This window comes from Nymphalis io, chromosome 16 (assembly GCF_905147045.1).
Source record: "Nymphalis io chromosome 16, ilAglIoxx1.1, whole genome shotgun sequence".
NCBI classification, from domain to species: domain Eukaryota; kingdom Metazoa; phylum Arthropoda; class Insecta; order Lepidoptera; family Nymphalidae; genus Nymphalis; species Nymphalis io.
This window is the reverse complement of record NC_065903.1, coordinates 736,014-747,896: the sequence shown is the minus strand read 5'-3', so window position 1 is coordinate 747,896 and position 11,883 is coordinate 736,014. Positions and strand designations below refer to the sequence as shown.

At 31.5% G+C, this 11,883-nt stretch overlaps 1 protein-coding gene across 1 annotated transcript in view; it reads left to right on the top strand.

Moving 5' to 3' along the window:
* The first annotated feature begins 2,533 nt into the window (after window positions 1-2,533).
* Window positions 2,534-11,883, top strand: part of LOC126774476 (knirps-related protein-like) — a 73,646-nt gene continuing 64,296 nt past the window's right edge. The window contains exon 1 of the mRNA XM_050496037.1: window positions 2,534-2,812. The gene's annotated coding sequence lies outside the window, so the exon portion shown is untranslated. The remainder of the gene's footprint in view (window positions 2,813-11,883) is intronic.

Genomic DNA, 11,883 nt, shown 5'->3' with positions numbered 1-11,883 from the left:
ATGCTGATTGCTGAATATACATGTAGCAGAAATTGATTCGACACTAATTGTTTTTATTTAATAGATCGAGTACGGTATGTTTAACAAGTCGGGACGGCACGGTAGTATGCGCAAGCGATCCCGTGACGTCCCCCGACAAGATGGAGTGGGTACCGCTGGTTTTTTAGTGGGTATTCCGGCGCCTTCAGCGCCGGCGAGTCCCACATACCCCCCCACCTCATGTGGGGGAAACACATAAATGTGTTTTTCCAGCGAGAAAAAAAAAAAAAAAAAAACGGTATGTTTAACAAACACAAATTAACTACATCACGCAATGGTACTGGCCTGGATTTGAATACGTTGTTTATCGTTACGAAATAATATTATGTTTAAATTGACAAATCCGTTTTAATTAAAGTGATATATCGTCAAGCTACACTAAAAAAAGGTTAAAAGTAAAAAAACTTATCTTATAACGGTATCAGTAGTACCGTAACGCAAAAGAAACCACTGACGTCACGGGACTGGGACGAACCGACCCTTTCCTAAAAAACATACCGTTCGAAAATCTATGGGAGTTGGTCGTAAAACAATTAACGCTATGCCGTTTTGCGCAAAATTTCTTTTCGAGGAAACACTTTTTACGTAAGACGGCGTGCTTTTGCCAAATTCTTTTTATTACTTTTACTAATTGTCTGTTTAACTGGTGAGTTTTGTTATTTGGATATTTTCGAATTACTTTATTTTATTGATCAAATGTGCAATTTTTAAGAAAGTTTTATTAGTTACAAACTTTAAAGCTTTTAGTATTTTACTGTTTAATTGTTTACGTACATATCTTACTGCGAAACGACATTGGATCTTACTAACTATAACAGGATTTTGACTATTGCTAATATCATTTATTTTTTTTAGATTTTATAACTTTCTATCTATATCGTTATAGTTTAATTTGAGTAGAAATTTACCTGATATGCTTTACATTTAAAATTATAGTTCGAAAATAATAAGAGACAATACCACTTCTGTACTCAATCGGAATCAAAACTTGTTATAGTTACTAATTCCCATTTTTTCCGTCGAGAAATAATATAGAATAAAAAGTTATTAGGTTTGAATTTCTAACATTCTCCTAAATTTACAAAATTGGAAGAATAAAAATTAACAATTTGTTTAATCCTGGAACTCGAAATTTAAGTTAAACCGCTGGTTCTGCGTCTGATATCACTCCAGCCGTGTCGGATTGCCATCCTATCATATTATATGAGTGAGGTAATAGAGAGTGCACATGTAATCATGCACACATTTATGCATTATAATATAACCTACGCCTATACCTTTTGAAATTGGCTGCCTTAGTCAAGCGGACATCAACTGCTTAATTCAACTCGCAGGTTCCGTTTTAAAATAAATTAAACGTTTGTAATTTACGGCAATCTTGGAACCAAGATCAATTAAAATACTTCACCAAATATAATTATTATTTCTTATATATATAAACGTTCTAAACGCTTGCTAGTATATAGAAATAGAATAATGATATGTCTTTTATGTGATATGTTGAGTCTTATTTATTGTATCTTGAGAAATACATAATAAATATAAATGCAATATAGGCAATTAATATAACTTCACCTATAAGTAAATAAATGTAATTATTAATTATTTGAATATTTAATAAAATGTCTATAACTAATACAACTACTATCTATAATTCTATATATCTACTGATCAAGGTGGCTTCTTATGTACTTATTTACATACAAACAATTTTAGATATACACGTTGTATCCTGACAATGTGTAATGGTCAATATTCACTCACACATGCACATACCTTTTATAAGAATATTGTTGCTAATTCTTCGACTAGTTAGTGGCTTTCGAATTAAAAAAAGGCAAATATCCTAGTTTGTTTCGAATTTAGAATTATGAAGGTAATGATGTTTTTTTTAGAATATAGATATACAGATACATAAGTAACTTAGTCTATAATTTTTATTAATTCAAAAAACTGATTTTTATGTTCAATAATTTTGTAATGGAAATTTAGATTTCAGTTTGTAGCAATGGTAACAACAATTAAATTTTGTAATAAGTGTTGAGGATAAATGGCGAAATGTTTATGAACCGATCTTCATTTTGTATTTTATTGTTATACAACGTGTCAATACAAAACTAAACAAAAAAAAACGGTATTTATAAATAAGGTTTTAATAATATTATTTACGTTAAGAGTAAACTGAGTTTAAAAATTAATAAATGCTTTTTGCTCTCTAAGACTTAAAGACAATAGCCATCGAAATGTAAGCAATAAAATCATCCTTACACAGATCTAAGCTCGCTATCAATGTATGGTTTCATTAATGTGTTAAAGTTCAAGCTCCCCACCACAAACCATAACGCACGAGTATTAGAAAGCGGGACGGACATACATCGAAAATCATTGGAAAGAAAGAGACAAGTATATAGATAGAAGGTACGTTAGAGACACACCACGCCCCTTCAACGATCAGCTCGCCGTGTCCACCTCTGAATGCATTCGTGCGCGCGCGCCGCCGAAGTAACACGTTCTGTGTTTGAATTTTAAAATGCATTATATGAAAAAGCGTGTTTTTAAAAATACGCGGGCTTAGAAATGAACGTATTTGCACCGCTATTAGCGCTAGCTGAGAAAGTTATTTATGTTGAGTTTTCAGTTAGTTATGTTTGAACAACGAAAGTGACTGTGATCTCTGAAAACATTATCGGTTTCAGCGAAGCCGTGACGCTTGTGTAACTAACTGTGAGTGATTGTGGAGTTATTGGTTTTTGTTTACACCAAAGATACAAAGGTGAGTCAGATATGTAGTGTGTATTATTTATAAGTTTAATTGGGTTGAATATTTTTCGACGGAACTTTTTTTCTTAGAGTATCAAAGGTATTTTTTATTTATTTAATATCCTTTACATAAACTGTTACTGTTATTTTTAATTTAAATAAATAATATAAACTAATTTATAATTTTTCAATTTGTAAAAAGTTATATTAATTTTAAAAATTGTATTAGTAATATATATGAATTTTTTAAACATAATTAAACAAATCTGTTTTCCTTATTTAATTTAATACATCAAAAGAACTTGAGACTATATATAAAATCAACAATCATTGTCTAAATATTAAATAAACTTCAAAGTAAAGTGTATACTTAATAATATGTAATTTATAACAACAATTAATAATTTATAACTTATAATTCACGTACACAAATAGCACTTATAAAAAGAGTGAGGATTTATTATGAAAAGCGTATTAGTAAACTTAGGTATGCATCAAAAAGAAGTGACTTAACCGAAGATAAATTTCAATTCTATGTAGTATTTCTTATTCACTTCAAGTTAATATAATCACAAATGAGCACCTAAAAACGGTTAATCTCACAACAATATAGTGTAAAATGGACCCTTATGCTGTGACTCAGAGCCAAACCCCTATAAAAGACTTAAACGCGCTCCTATTCTTTCATTTTGCATTGAAAAAAAAACTGAAAGAAAAATTCATTTATTTAATCCTATGAACAATAAAACTATTTAAAGTATTAAGCAAACTTAAAGATGTCAACCTTAATTTTAAGTAAAGAGCGGTAGTCGTAAATTAAGTTATTACAATAGAAAAAAATATTTTTATGTTTATTTTGTTACTAACGCTAGGTAACTGGATTAAATTTATGTTGTTTTAAAAAGTATATATTAAAAGCTTAGAATAAATAAAAACGTGGCAATTTATTATTTTAAAATTTTTAAATTATAGTAGATAATAAAAAAATGTATATTAATTATAATCTATTTTATTAATTAAACTATAATTATTTAAAAAGAAAATATATAAAACACAAATATACTTAAGTTAACATTTAAGTTTAATTTACTAAATTTACAAATATTAATATAAAAATATTAATTGTAACTCAAATGACAATCACGGGAATATTTAATTAATAATACAAAACTATTACTAATCTATTTAACTCCCGTCAAATTAAAATTTAGGATTTGATATCTTTTTTAAATAAAATGATAACAATCACGGTTAGCTTCGTTTTGGTGCTGTCTAATATATATTGCAAATATTAATAGATACTAATTAAAGGGAAAGTATATTTATTTTTCTGCCTTTGGTATTAATTTGTTATTATTATTAATATAACTACTAAAGTAAAATTAAAAACCTTTCTATTGAACTATGTTTAATATGTTTTCTTAAAAGAACATATGTCCTATTAATTAAAAAAAACTTTCAAATATCTAATAATATCCGCAAATATGTTTGCATTTTATTTTTGTCGTTTTGTGTATTACTTAGAATCCTATTATTACCTATTAATATCAATGAAAACCTTATAATAACTTTAATGTTTATTGAAGTGGGTATATAATATTGAAAGCCTCATTTAAAGCTCTTTCAGTACCATAATGTTACCGAAGATAAAACTCTAAACGTAGCGACGCGCGGCGCTTTAATTGAAATCGGCTTAGAATAACATAAAGTACTGTAATTAGTAAATAAACTACGTAATACTCAAATATCTTCATTGTTTTCTCATATGATTATCTATTTAAATTATATAATTAATTTAAAAAATATATATATTCTGAAATAAAAATTAAATGTTAAACGTATTTCAATATAACCGCTCTTTATTCGCATTAATTGTTGTTATATTCTCTTTTCGTTATACTATGAACGATATTATCATTCGCTGGATATCATCGTGTGTATTTGGTCTCAACGTGGTCTTATTTTTACTTCCATTCATATCTATTACAAGTCATATCGTCTTTTTTTAGTCTTACGCTTGCCTTGTAGCCAATTTAATATAAACGGAATTAAATCATTCAATCAATCGATTTGTAAATTACTTATTTCAAATAACAGCAACCTATAAATTAGGAAAACTTTAATTCTTAATAGTACCTATAAAGTATAATAAAGAAATATATTATATGATAATGAACATACGTCATTAAATTATCTACTTGTATTCTTTTAAACCAAAAAAACTTGTGCACTCGATTGAATGAGTGTTCTGTACCTTAAAATATTGGATAACAATTAATTCATATACATGTACAACAGCGACCTATTTAATAATCAATTGAACAATTGACCATTATGTTCGTAATAGTACAAGTTATTAAAAAAAACAACGATAAAAACGATATTAATGCACACAATAACGTCCGTGGGAGATATTCCCACGTGGTTAAATGATATGACACAAAAACTGTGTGTCATTCGTGCTTTAGGCTTAAACATGTAATGAGCGTGGAGACGTAACACAATGACGATTGTTGGAAAATATTAGAATAACTCGGAGATAATGCGAATATATGACGGTTGGCTAAAATATGGCAGGTGACGCAGGTCAGATCTGAGATTAATTCAGCTCCTTAGCCAAGGATATTGCGAAGAAGCTAAAGATTTGATTGTTTAATTGTTCTTCTTTGGGAATTTAATGCTGTATAATAAAATTTATAACACATTGTAATTACATATAGAACTTTGTTTTAATTTTTTATTCATCTAAATGTCTCTTGCAGCGATAACTCCTCAAGCTGCTATTTGATTAAAGACAAAAGGTATTAACAATACAGTTGATATTTGCAATGTTTTACACTTTGAATTTAAAAATAGAACTGTGGTATTTGATTTATCATAATATTCTTGTAAATTTACAATTGTTAATAACGCGTAATAATAATTATTAAATATTTTCTATAAAAATTATAATTAATTGTACTATTTTGTGTATACCTGACAAGCAAACACAAATATCTTGAATGAATAGTTTCAATAGCTTGAATGTTGAACAAACATAACATAAAAAAACCCGTGTATTTAACCACAAAGCTGTATCAATTAAAGTTGTAAACAAAATCACGAAAAACCTCTTCGCATTGAGTTTTAAAATTATTTTTAAATAGATGCTAATTAACACTTTCTCGTTTAAAGATTAGCACGTTATCCATCACTGTCAAACCTTTAGGAACAGTGACAAAGTCTTTAGTGAGAGAAATACTAATTACTAAATAATTATCAACAAATTAATAGCTTACACCATCAGCTTTCGAACGACGCCATGCAAACTGTCGCAATTGTAAGACTTGACCTTTTGATTGTTTAGAAATTAGATCTGGAGTTGTAATATCTTATTTCATACTTTAACGTTCGATTTTTAAAACGCATATTTAAAAATTTGCTTTAAAATCTGAAGAATATAGAATTCTGCAATCATATGGAGAATGAAGCGGAACATAAACACATATAAGCACGTATAAAATAAACTAATATATCGTATGTATTTATTAATAGTATGTAATTTTATTGCATCGGTAATATTGTCGGTAACACATCGCTATAAATTGTACAAACATGCTTATAAATATCATAAATATGAACAGTACAATATAAAAGAGTACATATTTATTAATTTTAACATTATTATTATCTATTATATAGACTTTATATCCGCGCGTGGTTTCGGCCGCGTTTAGTGGCGATAGGGAGGGAGAAAATGGTAGGTACCCAAAATCCTTTTTTGTATTCTGGTAACATGTATGATTGAAAGCGTAACAAACAAATTTTCGCATTTATACTATAAGTAAAGATAATTGAAGCGTATTATATACATATATCATATTACATTTATATACATGTATTAACGGGGCTAATAGGTACTAGATCCATTTAACAATAAAAACATTTCCACATAAAATGTCTTGGAATAATATAAATAACCTGAACACTTAATCATTATGACATTAGATTCCAGTCGAAGAAACAAATTCCTTTAAGACATTTCTAGAATTGATTACGTGTTAAATAACAAATAGAGTTATCATGGAACCTGATACTAAAAGTATTTTATAATAAAATTGGCTAAAAAAATTATACTTTTTATTCCAGTAGTTTCAAAATGACAAATATATGTTGTACAAGATTTATTCGGAGAAAAAATTAAGTTTAGGTTCTATATTTCATTCCTCTATGCAATATTATCCATCTAAGCCAAATTTAACTAAATTCGCTATTCAAGCATTTCCATTTGCAACATTAATAAGATTATAACATGCTATTGAATTTGTGTTTACTTGAACCATGAAATTACAATCATGAAAGCCATGAAATGTGAAATTAAAATAAAAATTATTTCTTGAGGTCATAATTATTTTAAATCAGATTGTTTCCCATTGTTATTCAATCGATAAATAGCAGTGCCCATACTTATATATTTCTGTTTAAATAGTGAGTAGATTTCGTAGTTTACAATTAACGTTTACACGTTAATTTTTGAACTGAACATCAGGTTCCCTATTCGTATTGGTCAAATAAACAAAAAACTTCAAATAAAAATCAAATTAAGAACAATATATGTGTGACGTATAAATACAAATATAAGTATACATGTAGACTTAAAAAATAATTGATTTGAAGCTTACTGTTCTACGAATAATATACTGTAGGTAGGCATGTGTACGCTCTATGTCAAGGCGTTATCCGCCTGTCGCATCAGGTTCACACCACACTTACATGATATTATATTAAATATTGTGACAATAATTGTTAAAATATGTATGTCACCTTAAGATTCTAAGAAAACCTGCACTCCTCAAGTCGCTTGAATTTTAAATTGGTAGTATAAAATGTAATTTAATGTATGTTTTTATTTAACTCAAAACACACCCAAAGTCATCTGGTCCCTATGACTTTGATTTTAACTATCTTATTGCCTCTACTAATCGTCACCAGTTGAAGGAATAATACGGGTGTTGTTCACTATTTATTTTTAATCTGTATATTTAATTAAATTATGATTGTAAATAATTCTCACGTAAATAAATACTCTATTTATGTATTTAAACTCTTTCAAGCATACAAAAAGAAATAACCATAAAATAAACAATAGGACACTATAAAATCATACGAGTCAAGTCGAAATCATCGATTGTATGCAACGTTACTGCGGTGATTATAATTTTATGTCCCATGTCTCTGCATGAGAACCTTCCGGGTGGTTAACATTGGTACACTGGTACACTGAAAAGTACAAAACACGGCAAAATGGGTACAACTTCATTCGGACGGAGTCGTGCTCTGTCGTGAGCGCTCGGAGAGGTTAACACGGTACACCCTATTCGGCTTGTCTAGTTAGGCAGACTACAGACTTATAATTTCAACAGTTACAGGCAGAATCATGAAAGGTTGAATAAGAGTAAGGGAATATTTAATAGATTGGAGTAGTTATTGGGACTGATATTTATATCATTAGTACGGAGGTCGACCTCAGTTAAAACCATTTTTGAATCGCCACTTACAAGTTTCAATTCTATATCAAGTAGGTACAAATTCAGAATGTGAAATATATCCATTACAATCAGAAAGAAGGACAAGTTATCTTTAATGATTATATATTTATAAATTACAGTTAAAAAACCCACCAACCTGCATTAGAGCAGCGTGTTGGAGTAAGCTATAAACCTCCTCAAAAAAGAGATGAGTCCCAGCAGTGGGACATTCACAAGCCGTTACTAAACTAGTTAGAAATAGGAGTCAATCGAAATCGAAATAACAAAGCAGGCCCTTATAAGCACTTTTGAATCGTTATATTATTACAATATACTAGACGCTAGCAACAGTCGATATTGTAAATACTATTCCTTTCAATACGCGCGTCTTTCAGTACTACATAACAGTAATTAATTATATGTTTATTTCAATTTAAATACAAATCCAAATTAAACACATGAAAATTCAGTGGTGCTTGCTCGGATCTGAACCCACAATCATCGGTTAAGATTCACGTGTTCTAACCACTGGGCCATCTCGGCCTCTTTGTATTTATAATTCATCTCGTGCTTGACGGTGAAGGAAAACATCGTAAGGAAACCTGCATATGTCTTATTTCACTGAAATTCAGCCACATGTGTTTTCCACCAACCCGCTTTGGAGGAACGTGGTGGAATAAACTCCAAACCTTCTCCTCAAAAAAAGGAGAGGAGGCCTTCGCCCAGCAGTGGGACATTCACTGGCTGTTACTGACTTATTTCAATTTATGTTACTAAAACTTTTTAACTCATATTAACATCAATTTTAGCTAACTGAAATCAAATCTAAACGCATCATAATAATAGAAATGAAAGTATATTGTTTTGTAGTAAGTGATCTCTTATAAAACTAAACACGATGTTATTAAAAATTGAAATAAAGTAAGTAAAGCCAAATAACAATAACTGCTGCACTGACTGCCTTCTTTTTATTTATTTTTTGAAAATAATGTTTAAGTTGAAATAATTATCAAAAATACATTTATTAATTAATTTATATTTGATGTTTTTGTAAAATCAAACAATCACTGTACAGTTACCCTTAACTCGTATACATGAACGACATTCTTGTTTACGATGCGAAAGCACTTACATTTTATTGGGACTTCGTGATGTCCCCACAATATAAGCGTCATTTATCATACATTGATGCTATTATAGACAATATTACTTAAGTCTAAAAGCCAAATTTGTATAATGTTTCAATACTCGCATAATTTTGTTATAAACTAACATTTTAACTGAAAGTTTAACCGACTCTACATTGAGATGAAAACTTGTAAATATTTATTGTACATAATAAAATACGATTCTCCATTTCTCTGTTATTATACTTACCTTTTATCTTTATCTGTAAATATAGAAAGTTAAAATATATTTATTCTATATTTTCGAAAATACTGGGTGTTTTGCATCTCCACGAAACACACGTACAAATATTCTGTTACTTTATATTCAGATTACATTAAATTTTACAGACAAACGATAATCCTGTAACATAGTTAAGAGTTTTTAATATTGTATTTAAATTTAACCAATGATATGCCACGGAGCAGCAGGGAACCAGGCTCCCCATGGAAATTCAGCAACTGGAACGTATTACAAGCTACGCCAAATCCAGACAATAGAGACATGAAATGTGCACGGACTACTCAGCCCTGGGATTTTTTTTTTCAGCCTTTTGCCGTCCACTGCTGGACGAAAGCCTCCCCCATAGAACGCCAACCATCCCGATCTTGGGCAGTCCGCATCCATCCCGAACCTGCCACCTTTTTTAAATCGTCGGCCCACTTCCACTTCAGCGAGCTAATTCTAAGCGCGATGTCGGTGACTTTAGTTCTCTGGCGAATGTCCTCATTTCGGATTCTATCTGCCAGAGAAACCCAATTAAATAAAATGGGAAATTTACTATCTTGGAAAAGGAGATAGTCAGATGCGGTCTTAACATCTGTGGACTCAGTGAAACCCACTGGAAAGGCAACGGCTATTTCGTCACTGATTCCCACGCCGTATACTTTTCTGGAAATGACACCAGCAGCCAGAATGGAGTAGCTCTATTAGTACCTGTCCACAAGAGGAACTGTTTGATTGGCTTTGAAGCAGTGAATGACAGAATATTAAGCGTCAAACTTAAAGCATCACCAGTGAATCTGAACATCATGCAGATATATGCACTGCAAGTGAAGAGGACATTGAGAGATTCTATTCTGAAATAGAAACTTCCATCGCTAAAGTACCTAATAGAGAAACTCTAATAATACTGGGCGACTTCGTTAAAAGCGGCTCGAAGTCACCAAAAACAGAGAAGAATTGAAGTTCAGGACAACTCAAAGTTTTAAGCTGCTGCAAAACAGAACTGGGTAGAATGGGCGAATGCAGACTTTACGGAGGGGACGCCTAAGAGGTTGTGGGATCGAACCATAAAAAACTAATAACAGAGTCTGCTTCGGTCTCGGGATCATCAGCTGCAACATGCAAGCGACAACACTGGATGTCAGATAATACCTTAGAACTAGTCGAACGGAGACGCACGCTAAAGTCAACAGGTGCAGGCATTGGCGACTTAAACCAACTGTCAGCACAAATTCAGGTAGGTTGCAGGAAGGATTATAATGCCCATCTCTGCAAAATATGTGAGGAAATCGATGCTCATGCAAATAGACTTGAGTCCAGAAATCTCTATCATAAAATTCGATCCATCACAAAGACACTTCCTTCCAAGACCTGGGCTGTTGAAGATAGTGATGGTAGAGTGGGCAATGAGCTAAACCATATAACTGACGTTTAGAAGAGATACTGCCAGACCTTGTTCCAGGACAACCAGTCGAAAAACTTTCCTGATACAGAGCCCGGAAATGAAAACCAAGAGCCAGACATTTTTCGATCGGAAGTAAAAGCCGTCATTATGCATCTAAAGAAGGGGAAAGCCACAGGAAGATGCTATACCGATCGAAACTATAAGAGCCTTAGTATCTTCCACAACATATGCAACAAGATATGGCAACGACTGAAGAACTTTCTGTCCAAGGAAATTGCACCAGAACAAGCCGGTTTTGTAAAAGGAAGGGGTATACGTGAACAGATCCTCATTGTTTGCCAGATAATAGAGAAGGCACGAGAGTTTAACAAGCCTACTTATATTTGCTTTGTTGACTTCTCAAAGGCATTTGACTCATGGCATTAAAATAGCCCAAACGATGGAGGGTGTTGCTGGACATGGGTACACCGAAACACTTAGTTTAAGCACACCGTCTTAGACGTCTTTACGAAGATGGGATGGCATCCGTACGGATGGTGGATGTTTTACCTTTCAGACTTTTATCCCAGCGCTGGAGTCCGCCAAGGGTACATAATATCACCGCTCTTGTTCAATGCTTACACAGAACTGGTAATGCGCATTGCGCTCGAGGACTGGAGTGACGGTATTGCAGTTGGTGGGCGCAAGATTACGAATTTGCGCTATGCCGACGACACGATCCTGTTTGCGTCTGACGCAGTTCATATGGAAGAATAGCTTCTTAAAATGGAGCGCGTATGC